The sequence below is a fragment of the Lissotriton vulgaris genome, chromosome 7 (assembly GCF_964263255.1).
Source record: "Lissotriton vulgaris chromosome 7, aLisVul1.2, whole genome shotgun sequence".
Lineage (NCBI taxonomy): Eukaryota > Metazoa > Chordata > Amphibia > Caudata > Salamandridae > Lissotriton > Lissotriton vulgaris.
In genome coordinates, this window is record NC_141695.1 from 1718679388 (window position 1) to 1718694807 (window position 15420).

The following is a 15420-nucleotide window of genomic DNA, read 5'->3' on the forward strand; positions in this document are numbered from 1 at the left end:
GTAGTTCTTGTTACATTATACATATATACAACCTGCCTCACTGGAAGAATCGATTTGTTTAAATGTACGCAAGTTCTGGCACAGCAGCAAGAGCGAGATTCAAACCCATGTCTCCACGCATAAGAAAAACAAGCAAATGTTAAATAGCGCAACATTTTGAAAGGAGTACATGACACTCAAAATCATATGGTTCCAAAGCTTGAGTCACTCGAGGGAAGGGACCAGATGATGTTAGCGGGAGATCAGGAAGGCGGACAGCACTGTGGTGTGTCGAGGAAGGAGCCAAAAGGTTATTTTGTAAACAATTGTCATTGACGTGAATGGTGGCTCTGGAGACCGATGCTTCAACTGCGGAAACCTGTCTTTGAGCAGGAGTTCGAACACTGACTAACAATGTCTGATAATCGCATGTGTGCATATTATTTCGCTCGCATATGTTTTAATTTTAAAAAAGCGCATTGTTATTTTTGCGGTATTTCGGTTGTTATTCGGGAGTGGACTGTTGGTATAGTTACATTATAAATATATACAACCTGCATCACTGGAAGAAGCGATTTGTTAAAATTTACGCAAGTTCTGGCACAGCAGCAAGAGCAAGATTCGAACCCATGCTCCAAGCATAAGAACAAGCGGCAGGGAAAGCGTTTGCTTTCACTGCCGATTGAAACAAGAGCGGTTAATTGCGGTATTTCGGTTGTTATTCGGGAGTGGACTGTTGTTATAGTTACATTATAAATATGTACAACCTGCCTCACTGGAAGAAGCGATTTGTTAAAATTTACGCAAGTTCTGGCACAGCAGCAAGAGCGAGATTCGAACCCATGCCTCCAAGCATAAGAACAAGCGGCAGGGAAAGCGTTTGCTTTCACTGCCGATTGAAACAAGAGCGGTTAATTAGGGGAGGAGAAGCCGCAGAGCGCACGCTGGGCGAAGCCCTTTGATGTGCTGTGCGGCCGTGAATGCACGTGCTTGTTTGGTCACGTGATTCACGTGAACTTAATGAAAACCGCAGCACAAGAAGCCCTTGGTTTGACGAGGATTTTGAGCACTTGAATTCTCGCTCCGCTCAATGCGCTTGCGCGCATTGATAGGTCGCGAGACCTAAAAAAGTTAAAATAAAAGGAGACACAGCCTGGAGGCCGTGAAACTGAAAGTACGGCCGGCCGGCCGTGAATAAGTAGGGGAGCCTTTGATGCAGCAGGGGGCGGAGCGGGAAGAGCTGCTGGCGGCACCAAGATGTGAGTGAGATGCAGAGCGTGAAGGGGTAAAACAGACAGAAGAGGACCAGAGTGTCGCTCAACGATAGAGGAAGAGACTAGACAAGAGACGTGTCAGAAAGAGGAAGAGTACAATGAAACCGAAAGGATGACAGAAATAGTCAAGAGAGACAGATAAAGGGAATGGAGTGTGCAAGACAAGGTGAGGCATGGCAGAGTGTGAGGCATAGAAGAGGCAATCAGACAGGTAGGACTTTGCAAAAGACAGCTGGATACTGAGCCCGAAAAAAAACAAGGCAGCGCTGGGAGGGGGGCTGGGCAGAAATGCAAGTCACGGCCTGGCGGCCGTGAAGTGTGAAGCAGTGGGCGGGGAGGCAGGAGCAAATGGTAAGGGGAGCCTTTGAAGAGCAAGCCAGAAACACCAGGGGTGCGGAGAAGCAGATTGCCTTCAAGGCAGGAGGCAGGCAGAAGGCTTGGGCAAGCTCGTGCACAAGAGCACATGCGCTTGTGGAAATCCTCTTTTTGGGAGAGCTTAGTTTAACTCTTGGTTTCACTGCTATTGACTCGTCCTATTCCATTCCTGCGGAATGGAATTAGGCCGAGACCTAAAAACGTGCATTAGCGTTTCAAATGTCCGATCCTGCAACAGCACACTTCCAAAGCCCATACATGCCAGTAACCCGATTCAAAGCCCCATTCTCCCGATTTTTTTTTTTTTTAAATCTCCCACTTTGCTCTCCTGAAATGTTGGCATGTATGGAAATAAGGTACATACATGAATGAACGAACCCCAACAGGAGCAGCCTCCTTGCTGCTCAGCCCTGCACTCAACTGACATTCACTCACCCATACAACACTCTATGACCCAGTATCTGAACATTCCACACAGACATCCACAAGCGGAGCAGATACCACACCGCGCTATATAAAAACGCATAAATAAATAAAACCTGAAACATAGAGGAAGAACTGCAATTTGGCAACACCAATCAGCGGAGGACTTTGGGGACGCCCGGTAGCCATCTTAGGCGAGAATACACGCACATGTTTGGTATCTGTGTTGTGTGATCCTAAATGAAAGTCATTAGACAAACACACAATTTGGAGCCACCGACTGTTTTTTTTTCCAGCAAAATCGGCTCAGCACAATCAATAGTTCAAAAATATTACATTGAAACCAGCTCAAGCTGTTTAGTATTATATATTCAAATTCAAAGTTGATTATCGATAATTAATAATTTGCTAGGCATGCACCACTTTTCTAGATTTATTTTAATTTTTAGAGTTGAATGACAGTATTGCTTTCCCGTGAAAGGGACGCACATTAACATTCCAAGATGGCCACCATCAGGTCATCGTGCACCACAACGGAGCTCCACTGTTGATTTCGTAATCCGGCTCAAAAGCCAGTAGCCACAGAGGCAACAAAACAAAGACTGCCCCGGGATGTTTTTTTACTTCCGCTGCATACATAGCCCGAGATTATCAGTTCATTAAATATTAAATATAGTAAACATCCTCTTGAACACTGCTGTTTGTAGTCGATCTGATTTGTTGTCAGCTAATCCTTCTGCTCTGATTGGTTGTTTCTTGCTGCTTTCCGACTGGTCGCCGTGAGTTCAACGACGTGCCACGCTGTCACGTGTGATGCAAAGAACTGGGTAACTATCTCTATTTGTTTTGGAAATCTAATAAGTGAAAACATGGCGCTATTTTACGAAAAAAAGGAAAGGTGTATACCCGTAATTTGCTGCTTTAGATTTAGCCATGTCACGTTTCGCAGACTTGGCGAGAGTATGTAACGGCTAGAGCTGCCGACCTTGGAGCTGGGGAACCAAGTTCTAGTCTCGATGTCACCACAACATCCTGTGATTTTAGGCAAATTACATAATCTCTTCCTGCCTACCATATATTAACGTGTCCTTGTGTAATGCAAATGGTGCTCTCGTAAAGTGCCCCAATATCTTCGGGTCGAGTTCGTGCTATATAAAAATATAAAACTGCAAATAAATCCCCCCAAAACTGTGCTTGGAATGTACCCACTGATGGCAGCACGGTTTCCAAATTTAGTAATTGAAAAATAACTACCGCTGCTGTGCCATTTAGAAGAGTTCACGTTCTCTGATTTTCCGTTTCATAGTTCAGTTGACTGAACACAATTAGTGACCTGGAATTTCACAGTATGTAACATGGCGTTTCCTGATTAGCAAAGTGACACTTTTAAAAATAGTGAAGATGTTTTTTATAGTTTAAGGTTTGTCACGAAATATTTCAATTAATCGTGAAAATGGGAAACAATAACACTTGTTTTTTGCCACACTTAGACAATCAGACATTTTCTTTGTAGCGCTGTATGATGAAAAACAAATGAAATTCATTACAGAATGGCAACTTAGATATTATGCAGGTATATTCCAAAAATATGGTATGTTTATGCAGTTTTGGACTTGCGTTTGCCATTTCATATACTGTTTAGCTAGGATGTCATCCTATGGTTATTTTTAACACTTACTATAAACATTTGGTCGTCAGAATAAGACTCACCAGGGTGTAAAGTTGAGTACCTACTGCTCAGCACCTACGCATATGTGTGGCGCTGTAAGGGACCCACACACCAGTTTGAAAGGTCACACCCCCGTAGTGGTGCGTGCTGCATTTAGTCTCTGGCTTTCCTCTGGTTCTACGCTTCCTTTGTGACAGTGGATAACCCTAGTCTTTAGGTCTATGACTGTGACTGGACTGGAACTCGTTGTACCGTAAAGTCGTATTGCACCCGGTTGCTTCCACTTCTCTGTTATGACGAAGGGAGATTCCCAAGGGCTGGGACCCGATACCCTTTCAAGTCAAGTCAAGTCAAGTCAAGTCAGAAATTTATATAGCGCGCTACATACCCAGAGGGTCTCAAGGCGCTTGAGGAAGGGATGGGAATTACTTGTCGAATATCCAGGTTTTAAGTTGCTTTCTGAATGCTAGGTGGTTCTGAGTGCGACGTAGGTGAGTGGGGAGTGAGTTCCATGTTTTAGCTGCGAGGTAGGAGAAGGATCTACCACCCATGGTGGTTTTATTGATGCGAGGAATGGTAGCAAGGGCTTGGTTGGAAGATCGTAGCTGGCGAGGGGGGGTGTAGAAGGAAAGTCGTGTGTTGAGGCATTCGGGTCCGAGTTCGTAGAGTGCTTTGTGAGTGTGGGTTAGGAGGCGGAAGGTAATCCTCTTATTGACGGGGAGCCAGTGGAGGTTTTTCAGGTGGTTAGAGATATGGTCTTTACGGGGGATGTCTAGAATTAGTCTGGCTGATGCGTTCTGGATGCGTTGGAGTTTTTTCTGGAGTTTAGCGGTGATACCGGCGTATAGGGTGTTTCCGTAGTCCAGGCGACTTGTAACCAGTGCATGGGTGACTGTTTTTCTGGTTTCGGTGGGGATCCAGCGAAATGTTTTTTTGAGCATGCAGAGGATGTTGAAGCATGAAGATGAGACTGCGTTGACTTGTCTGTTCATTGAGAGTGAGGAGTCCAGGATGATGCCCAGGTTCCGTGCGTGGTCCGTCGGGATGGGTGCTTTTCCAAGGGCCTCTGGCCACCAAGAGTCGTCCCAAGCGGAGGGGGAGGTGCCTAAGATAAGGACTTCTGTTTTGTCTGAGTTAAGTTTCAGACGGCTGTGCTTCATCCACTCTGCTACTTCTTTCATACCTTCATGTAGGTTGGTTTTGGCGGTGTTGGGGTCTTTGGTGAGTGATAGGATCAGTTGGGTGTCATCTGCGTAGGAGATGATGTTGAGGTTATGTTGGCGAGCGATGGTCGCGAGGGGGCTCATGTATACGTTGAAGAGGGTGGGGCTGAGTGATGAACCTTGGGGTACGCCGCAGATGACTTCAGTGGCCTCTGATTTGAATGGTGGGAGGCGGACTCTCTGGGTTCTTCCGGTGAGGAATGAGGTGATCCATTCCAGTGCTTTTCCTTGGATCCCGATGTTTTTGAGGCGCTGTAGAAGAGTGCTATGGCAGACTGTGTCGAAGGCTGCGGAGAGGTCTAAGAGGATGAGGGCGACTGTGTCTCCATTGTCCAGTAGAGTACGAATGTCGTCTGTTGCTGCGATGAGGGCGGTCTCCGTGCTGTGTTTGGCTCGGAAGCCGGACTGTGAGGAGTCGAGGGATTTGTTGGTTTCGAGGAAGGCGGCGAGCTGGTTATTGACGGCTTTCTCAATGACTTTGGCCGGGAATGGGAGGAGCGAGATGGGGCGGTAGTTTTTGAGTTCGGTGGGGTCCGCTGTGGGTTTTTGCAGAAGGGCGCTGAGTTCGGCGTGTTTCCAGCTTTCCGGGAAGGTGGCGGAGTTGAGGGAGCAGTTGATGACGTCTCGGAGGTGTGGTGCTATGATGGAGTCAGCTTTGTTGAAGATGTGGTGAGGGCACGGGTCTGTGGGGGATCCTGAGTGGATGGAGTTCATCAGGCGGATGGTGTCCTCGGTGGAGATTGGGTTCCAGTCGTTAAGGATGTTCAAGGGGGGTGAGGGTACGGCAGAAGATTGGGTGGCATGGTCTCTGGGTTGGTTGTCGAAGCTGTTGTGGATGTCTGCGATTTTGTTGTGGAAGAACGAGGCTAGGGAGTCGCAGAGAGCTTGAGAGGGGTTGATATCATTGGAGTTGGCTGAGGGGTTGGTGAATTCTTTGATGATGTTGAATAGTTCCTTGCTGTTGTGGGCGTTGTTGTCTAGTCGGTCTTTGAAAGCGGCTTTCTTTGCAGATCGGATTAGTTGGTGGTGTATGCGGGTGTCGTTTTTGAAGGCGTCCCTGGTGCAGGTGTTTGGGTCTTTTTTCCAGGCCTTCTCGAGGGAGCGACAGAGTTTCTTCGATTTCTTAAGATCATCGTTGAACCAGGAGGCGTTTTTGTTGCCAAGTTTGATTTGGCGTTTTTTCGGCGGTGCTAGGATGTCGGCGCTGTTGGATAGCCATTGGGTGAGGTTAATCGCTGCTTGGTCGGGGTGAGAGGAGTGGGCAGGGGGGTTTTGAAGAAGCGATGAGGAGATCTGATCAATGGTGATTTTGTTCCAGTTTCTACGCAGAGTGGGTTGAGGATGGTTGTTGGTAGGGGTCTTGTTGTAGGTAAAGTGAATGCAGCTGTGGTCCGTCCACTGGAGGGTAGTGGTGTGACTGAAGGAGACATGTTTACTGGAGGTGAAGATGGGGTCGAGTGTGTGACCTGCGATGTGGGTAGGCGTAGAGACAAGTTGTTTGAGTCCGAGGTTGGCGAGATTGTCTAGAAGGGAGCTGGTGTTGCTGTCATTGCTCTTTTCCAAATGAAAGTTGAGGTCTCCCAGTAGGATGTATTCCTCGGAGGGGAGGGCGTGTGGGGTGATGAAGTCAGTGATAACGTCACTGAATTTTGCACGGGGACCTGGAGGTCTGTAGAGGAGAGTGCCTCTGAGTGTGGTCTTGGGGTCGGTGTGGATCTGGAAGTGAAGGTGTTCGGCGCTAGCGAGGTTGACGTCTGAGCTGGTAGAGATGCGGATGGAGTTCTTATGGACGATAGCGATGCCTCCTCCTGTTTGGTCGGTGCGGTCCTTACGGATGATCTTGTATCCTTCTGGGATGGCAATGGTGATGTCAGGGGCTGAGGAGGCGTTCATCCATGTTTCTGTCAAGAAGGCGACGTCAGGAGAGATGATGTCTAGAAGATTCCAAAGTTCGATGGCGTGTCTGTGGACTGAGCGGGTGTTGAGCAGGATGCATTTTAGGTGGTTGGGGTCAGATATCTGTTTTGTGTCCGTGGATGAGGGGTTGATCTTGCTGCCGTCGAACTTGCAGTATTTGCAGGAAAAGGGACCATGGATGTGTCCAGGAGTGGCTTGGACGCAGTGGGGGAGTCGGCCGAGGTTGAGGGCTAGGAGGGTGGCGGTGTCGTAAGTAATGCGGGGGAGATGGGTGGTACGGGGACCAGGGGGTCTGGCGCTGGGCGCGGTCCAGGCGTGGATGGGCGTAGACGGGCTTACCTTTGGCGCACCTTCAGCGCGAATTGGGCGCGATCGCTGCGCGTGAACGCTGCGCGCGGGTGTGACTGTCATAAGCGGATAGTGGGGAGGGCGGAGCGAGGGAGGGGCGGCTGGGAGGCGGGAGGCGGGCTGGATGTGCTGCTTCAGGCACAACAAACAAAATGGTGGGGAAAAACGAAGCTGAGCCTGGGCGAGGTTGGGGCACAGGGAGGAGGGACGCTGAGGGCAAAGGTATCGGCACAAACAGAAAATACTTCTACAAACCTCAAGCACACACCAATACAATCTGCGCGCTATCTGCAAATGCAGAACCAGGGTTACAGAAAACAGGAAGTGCACGCTAGCAGAATATTATTTAAACTTCCCAAAGTGCACGTTTTCAAGGCGCCAGCAAAGGCAGGCAAAGCAAAGCGGCAGAATCAGGCAGGTGAATAGCGCTACGATACCGGTTTCCAGCTCAGCAAAGCGCTATGGCAGTCAGGCAGGGGCAATTGGAGCGGCCGCTTCCTACGGAGTAGGAGAGGTCACAGGGGATCAGCAGGCAGGCGAGCCTTCTTAGTCCATGTGAGGGAGGGGCGGCTGGGAGGCGGGAGGCGGGCTGGATGTGCTGCTTCAGGCACAACAAACAAAATGGTGGGGAAAAACAAAACTGAGCCTGGGCGAGGTTGGGGCACAGGGAGGAGGGACGCTGAGGGCAAAGGTATCGGCACAAACAGAAAATACTTCTACAAACCTCAAGCACACACCAATACAATCTGCGCGCTATCTGCAAATGCAGAACCAGGGTTACAGAAAACACGAAGTGCACGCTAGCAGAATATTATTTAAACTTCCCAAAGTGCACGTTTTCAAGGCGCCAGCAAAGGCAGGCAAAGCAAAGCGGCAGAATCAGGCAGGTGAATAGCGCTACGATACCGGTTTCCAGCTCAGCAAAGCGCTATGGCAGTCAGGCAGGGGCAATTGGAGCGGCCGCTTCCTATCCAGTTGTTGAAGCTTTTCCATCTCCTTCTCTTCCAGCAGGCAAAGATGGAATGGTATCTTTTGGTGCCTAGGGGCTGTAGATTTTACGGTTTTCTCAATGTTTAGGTGGATTGAGGACTCTTTCAGACACCCTTGCCCTTTTTAGCTCTCACCTGGCGATGCAGCGCAAAAGCGCTGTCGCCAGCGAGATCTATTGTTATTGACTTGCCTCTCATACGGTAAAGACCGGGGCACGCGCCGATTGGGGTCTGTGGACGCGCTTGTGAAGACGCAGGCTTGCTTCTAAAGATGCGCTTGCTTCTAAAGTGTGTACAGCTGGTTGGCGGTGTGGCGCAGCGCGTTAATTAGGCTCGAGGTTATTTTCACTTTCTTTTTTTGAATGCGCACGCGCGGCACGCTCCGTCTTGTTTCCTTCAGCCGGGGCCCTAAGCGAGTAAAGTCCGCGCTATATAAAAACGCATTAAATAAATAAATCCCTCGACCTGTCCCCTGGAAGTTCGTAGAACCAGGAATGTTTTCGCGTAAATTTGCTCAGTGGCGCGTTGTTGCCACTGTATATCCCGTCTTCTGGAGAGCACAGGCAGCACCACCCCGGTAGCTGGCCTGGCTGCAGTCAGTCCGGACAGGGTCATGTGAGGTCTGGCGCACCTGTACACAGTGTACAGCGGCAGCCCAGCCAGTGCAGTGCGCCATGGCGCGCCCTCTGCTGGACGCCGCGCTCTTCGCCGCCCTCCCTGCCCCACCCCGCATTTATCAAACAAACTTTTAACTAGCATTGCCCGCTCCAATTTGTTACCTTCTAACAGCAGAGCACACACCTCAGGGTCTCGAGCTTCGTTCGCCCTTAAAGCAACAATTCTAAATGGGTGGGAGTAAATACTCACAACGGAGGACTTCAGTTTCCTCCTGCAGCAAAGCCGGAAGAGGCAGAGGGAGGGAGTGAGTGCATGTGATGTCAGCTCCACGCCCCTGCTGCCACACTGCAGAATGCACGCCCTATCGAGGCTCCTTCGAAGCCCTTGGTGGCACGTTTAACTCCTGCGCAGCCTCTCCTGAGCGGTGCTGCTTATAGGATGCATCAAACCCTGTGCACGGTCTGCAAAAGCCTGGAAATCAGGGAGCCAAATGGCACTTGAAGCCACTCTTACTGCTTGTTTTTCTTGGTTTAACTTTTCAGGAACACTATACCTGCATAACAACCCGCTGCAGACTGCTTATGTCACTGTATCGGATGTCTTAGGAAGATGAAAAGGACTCAAGGAGCATCGTTGCAGCAACCACCAGCTCCTGTTTCTGATGCCTTAGCTGACATTTTACTTCCCACAATGTCCCTGCACGCAGTCTGTATCAGAGCTAGAAAAGTGTACAACGTATCTAATATAATTGGTGCTCCAATAACTTCCGGTCGGTGTTGCGCTATATAAAACTGCAAAAAATAATAAATAAGGCACTTGGTCATTTCTTTCCCCTACTCACTTCGGAGTAAGTTTTCCTCCATGTGACCTCCCTCTGCTTTGGGTTGTAATTTGATGCCGGAGTCAAGATTAGAGATTGTTGACTCAATGTTGACATCCGAGCCATCTCTCTCCGCTGACAGCACGGCTCAATGGGCGAAATCAAAGTTGAAAGATTAGCCAACTTCCTCTAATTTAAAAGCCTTATTTGTCGCGGTTTTCTGTATTTCTCTTTTAATCCCAAACTGTACCCGGCATTCATTCCCCGTGACAACATGTAATAAACCAGAACAATTAAAAGTTCAGTGCTGACGCGAGCACCAATCAAATACCCTTGCTTGCTTCTCGATTGTGAAAATCAGTTACAATAAACGGTGTCCAAAAAAATAGAATGACAAAAAAATAGAAAAAATTGTCTCGTGCTGACCACTTCAATTGTATTGAAAGTACTTTTAAGCGACGCTGTCACGTCCCTGCGCTCCGTTATTTTCTGTACAGTCATAAAAATAAGTCTGCGTATTACTTGGACACACAAGCCTGGCGTTTACTTGGCTTTTGCTTTCACCGGTCGGTCAGGCCTTGTATTTGGTAATGTATATGCAAGCCCCTCCCCTCTCAAACTGTTATTTTTTTTATTTTACATTTGGCAAAAATGCTAACGCGAACAGTCGCGCACCCAACTTCCGAGAAGATCGCTCCGTGGTTTCCGGGTTTATTTTGTGGGCTGAAGGAAACATAACTGGTTTTGGAAGTTTCCCCATCTCTTACACGAGATGTCAAGTAATCCCAAATCGTAGGAGGAACACCTGTTTCCCAAAAGTACAAGTGAGCACTCAAGGCACTCCCTTGTTTTTGTTTTTTGTTTTTGTTTGTTCAATAGAGTATGCATGTCTTGAACACACAGTAAACAGAGTCACTGTTTTATTTGGTTTTCCTTTTAACTTGAAATTATTTTTCACTAGCGTGCCCCCTTCCACCACACAACATTTGAAAACAACAAATAGATGTAAAACTACTATGTGTAGGAGAGGACTTTACAAAATGCTGATAAGGAGTGGATCATCAGAACATGTGCAAGGGGATCCATGAACACTTAACAGATGCAACCCTTTGTGTGCCCAACGGCATAACATACGACTATGACAGTCTGGCAAAGCATAAAAGTAGATCACACATGGGGCGTGATACACTACCTGAACCACAAGCGGGGGGCGCTACCCGCCCGCAGATTTTACATGTCGCACACAGGGAGGGACTGGTGTTGTACTCTCATTGGACTTGTCTACCTTACGGTTTGTACTTTGTTAATTTTTACTCAAGTTAGGCTGTTGTTACAAAACAGGAAATCTGGACCTATGAGATATCGAGTGTAAGTGGCGAGTTATGTACACAAATTAATCTACTGTGCCGCTGGATCCCTGGGTTGTCGGCTAAAGGCTGTGTTATTCAGACAGTACGATACTGCATTTGAACTTCTTGCGGCCAGCCCACGGGGTTATAGCCCATAAGCCGTGTAATATTGGACTTGTACAATAAAGGTCTTGGAAAAAAAAAAAGTAGATCACACATAAATTATACAGGGGCATGTTATAACTCCTTTCATGCTTAATTACACTTGGATTATCCTTTTGAATCGTGACTGATACTTTGTATAACAATATCAAGATGATCTGCAATGCACAAAGTCGGTCTTTCTTTGTTTTGTGTTTCCCTCTTTAAAAAGCCCCCTTTGTTTCCCCATAGTGAATGAACATCTGGAGGCCAGTTGTTTGGCTCATGCACTGGCTGGCCATGCTTGATTTTATCATCTTTGAATTTCTTCTATTGTTGATTGGTAGGAAATTACTTTGGTTAATCATATTTATACAGTTACAAGATGTATTTTAATCACATTGCACATTGTTGATTATTTTATTGAAATTGAACACATTGATTGATTTGTACAAGTAAACAAAGTATGGCTGTGCTTTGGAGCCATCAGCTTAATAGCAGAATAGACCAGAGATATAGGTCAATATCTGGAAATAGGCAATGGCAAAGCCAAAAGGTGTCACCTTTTATCTACCCATGCATAACTATTGGCTTTTTTTTCTGTTCTGGGCACGGGTTCGAACAGTCTTTGGGGTCAGCTTGTGATTTCTTGAGCTGTAATGTCTATGAGAGCTCTGGTAACAGCCCATAAACAACCTGTGTTGTTGCTGGGGCCTCATTCCTGCGTTTCTGCCAGTCTTCAGAGAGCCTTCGAGGAATGCGCTTCCTTGAGATAAGCACAAGTTTTATAGGGTCCTTTTGTTCCACCCAAAGAATTCCTTGTGTCCTCTTTAAAAGTGGAGTGGGGGGCGGAGGATTTATGACCCTTCCGTCCGTTTGCCTGGAAATCCTTTGTAGACGTGAGCTGCAACTGGTGCTATGCTAGCTTTGTAGCACGTGCCTACAATTCTGGAGCAGTTTTGTTCCGATTTGTATCCCTCTAAGTACAGCAGCCGCTATTTTGAACTCTGACCGATTGGACAGTTTGGACACCATACGCCCCTCCCCCCCAATCCATTTTAGAGTGTTATATCAGCCCGGTCTCCGCGTAAGCAAACAGAATCAGTAGCACTCTCAGTTGACCATAATAAATGCACCTTCCTGTGATCTTCACCATTACTCCAAATAGCCTGCTTATAGGCTGCACACCGGCTCCATCGCTCTGTATACTCTACGGCAAGGCCAGGGAGACGACTAATATCTTTACAACCCCCCATCGCTCAGCAAAGAGGCCAAAGAGTTGACTAGCAAATACTCTGAACACCGTTATAGTCCGAATCACTCGGTGAGCTCAGCACAGAGGCCAAGGAGTGAGTGAGCAGGTATTGTTAACACTGATATGGATACTCACCAGGCACTGCCTCACCTATCCAGCACAGCAGCCCACACACCTGATGCTGCTCAGTTCTTAATGGGGAGACATAATATTGGAAGCTACTCAGGGACCCCGGGTGATACATTTGGAGGCAAAAAAGGGGCCGGAGGCATGTGCGGTGAGGCACACCACACAGCAGTGTCACTATGCACAAGCATATCCACGTATTCTCTCTTTGTGAGCTGTGGTGCTTTGGGCCAAGAATAAACTTTCCTCCAGCAAGAGCTGTAGTGTTGTCTTTTTGAGCGCCTAGTGAGTGAAGAGAGAAGACAGAGGAAGTGCAATATTGTGCTGCATACATGTATGGACTCAGTTGAAAACCAGCTAGGGTTTAGAATGCTACCTTCTGTAGGGATATGACAGCCTGAATTAGCCTGAGAACCTTCCTCTACTGACACTACAATTGCTATTTAACCACCCTTTGAGCATCTTTGCCCCTCACTGCACCGCACTAGCACCAACAAGGCAATTAGCGTCTGTGGGACACACACACCACCAGCCGTCAGTGCACGCTTTGCCACCAGGCACACACACCACCAGCCGTCAGTGCGTGGTTTCAACAGGCACTCACACACCACCGGCCGTCAGTGCACACTTTCACCAGGCACAGACACCACCAGCCGTCAGTGCAGGCTTCCACCAGGCACACTTACCACCAGCCTTCAGTGCACGCTTCCAGACACACACACCAACAGCCGTCAGTGCACGCTTTGCCAACAGGCACACACATCACCAGACGTTAGTGCACGCTTTCTGATGGTTTTCAAATGAGGGGTGTCATCTTGTTCAACTCGATCCTTCAGGCCTGTTGGTGGGAGCATTCCTGCTCGGTCTGTGGCCTGATTGTTTGCCATGACCCTTCTCTCCCGATGAGGTTGGGGGTAAGGTCCAAAGTCCTTTCAATTGCTCGCTCAAGTTTTTGTAAAAAGGAATCTGTGAGGTCTCCTGTCTCTGGTGAATCAAGTTGTTGGCGTCCAGTTGTAGAGGCCGTTATGCTTGTTCCTGAAAAGGGTTGCGGGCTAGTGCAGGGAAGGTCTTTGACCTCGATAACTTCTGGCTTGACAGGCGTTTCCTCCTCCTGATGCCAGTGGATCAAGGCTTTCGTCGATGGTAGACTCTGTGTTGCTACAGTGGGCTTCCTTAAGATCCCTTCCGCTGCTGTGTGCCGCTCTAGGTCGACTGCGGTATCCCACCCTGGGTCGATATCGCCGATTCATTCATGGTGTGTTTTACTGTTCTCCCCTGCATCCCCCACTTTGCGCCCGCATGCAGGGCTTCCCTGTGCCCCTGCTTCCTGCACTTGGAACCGATCCAGGTCCCCTTCTTCGGGCCGCAGATGTCTTCCTCCACCGGAAGGGGGATCTTTGCTATCGAGTAGCTCGATCGGCCTGTGATCATGCCACGATAATTGGGGATTGCATGCAGTGGTCTGAGCCTGCTCTTCTGTCCCCCCAGCAGGCATACCCAGGGGTTGTGAGATGCCCGGCGTCTGGAAGTAATGGGTGATGAGCCCTTGATGGGGGGGTTGTAGCAGGGGACTCACTGAGTGAGACTCTTGTCTTGGGAGCCGAGCCGTACTTCTTGTGACCCTTGTTGTTGGATGTTTGTGGGTGTCATCTTCAGAATCCATCCTCTTTGATTTGGTCGGGTTTCCCTTAATCTTTTTCCCTCCGCGTCAATAAGAGGGTGTTTAGGATATTGGCAGAGAGGCTCCCTTCGCTTCATCTTTTAGCCTTCTCTTCTCTACGCAAAACTTGGGCTTTGGACCTTGCCCCACCACTCTGAGCCTCTGAACTCAAGCGGGGTCTTAGTCCTTAGTCCGTCCTCCTGCGGCCGCTCACTGTCTCTCTATCTGTCTCACACGTTGTAAAGTTTGATTTGGGTGGGAACCAAATGCGCTCAACCGCCGAATTGGCTCTTTCCCATTCCGAGAATGGTGGGCACTCTTACAATCAATCAATCAATCAATTTGTAGAGCGCGCTATATTCCCGTGAGGTAAACAGTCATAATATCTATTCCAAAATATAGAATGGACATAATATCGAAGTAAAAATATAGAATGGACAAAATATCGAATGGACACAATATAGTGGTTAAAAATATCGAATTTAAGGTAAGTAATATCGATTTCCAAAATATAGAAGTCAAAATATCGAAATATACAATATAGGCATTAAATATATCGATTTTTTAATAATATCAATTTTTTAAAAGTGTTTTGTATGTTAGAATATGTGTGAAAAGTGTATATTAATTTTTGTAATGTATGTTTAATGTATTTTAAGTAATGAATTTTATGTTATTTAATTTTTGCGTCATTTAATTCTGTAGCGGGTTGTGGGTTTATAGGGGAATAGGGTGGGAAGTAATTTAATAGTAATTAATTAAATATTTTTATTTATTTATTGGTATTCATTTTGAATATATTGTTATTTTGTAATTGGTAATTAATTTTTATTAATTGCCAATTAATTTGTATTAATTGATTAATTGTTAATTATGTTAATTTTCTAAATTTATTTTCTGTAGCGGGTTGTGGGTTTATAGGGGAATAGGGTGGGAAGTAATTTAATTGTAATAAAGTAAATATTTTTTTTCATTTATTCGTATTGATTTTAAATTTGTTAATTAATTTTTAATTGGTAATTATTTTTTATTAATTGGTAATTATTTTGTATTAATTAAATATTTGATAATTATGATTGTATTAATGTATTTTCTGTAGTGGGATGTGGGTTTATAGGAGAATAGGGTGGGAAGTAATGTAATTGTAATTAATTACATATTAAAAATACTTTTTGTGTATTGATAATTAATTTACTGTTAATTTTTAATTGGTATTAATTTTTTTTTTTTAAAGTTTTTATTTTTCTTTATCAA

At 46.8% G+C, this 15420-nt stretch overlaps 1 protein-coding gene across 1 annotated transcript in view; it reads left to right on the forward strand.

The window, feature by feature from the left end:
• Positions 1-2823: 2823 nt before the first annotated feature.
• The window catches only part of LOC147706411 (uncharacterized), a 147789-nt gene continuing 135192 nt past the window's right edge, over positions 2824-15420 (forward strand). The window contains exon 1 of the mRNA XM_086932911.1: positions 2824-2878. The gene's annotated coding sequence lies outside the window, so the exon portion shown is untranslated. The remainder of the gene's footprint in view (positions 2879-15420) is intronic.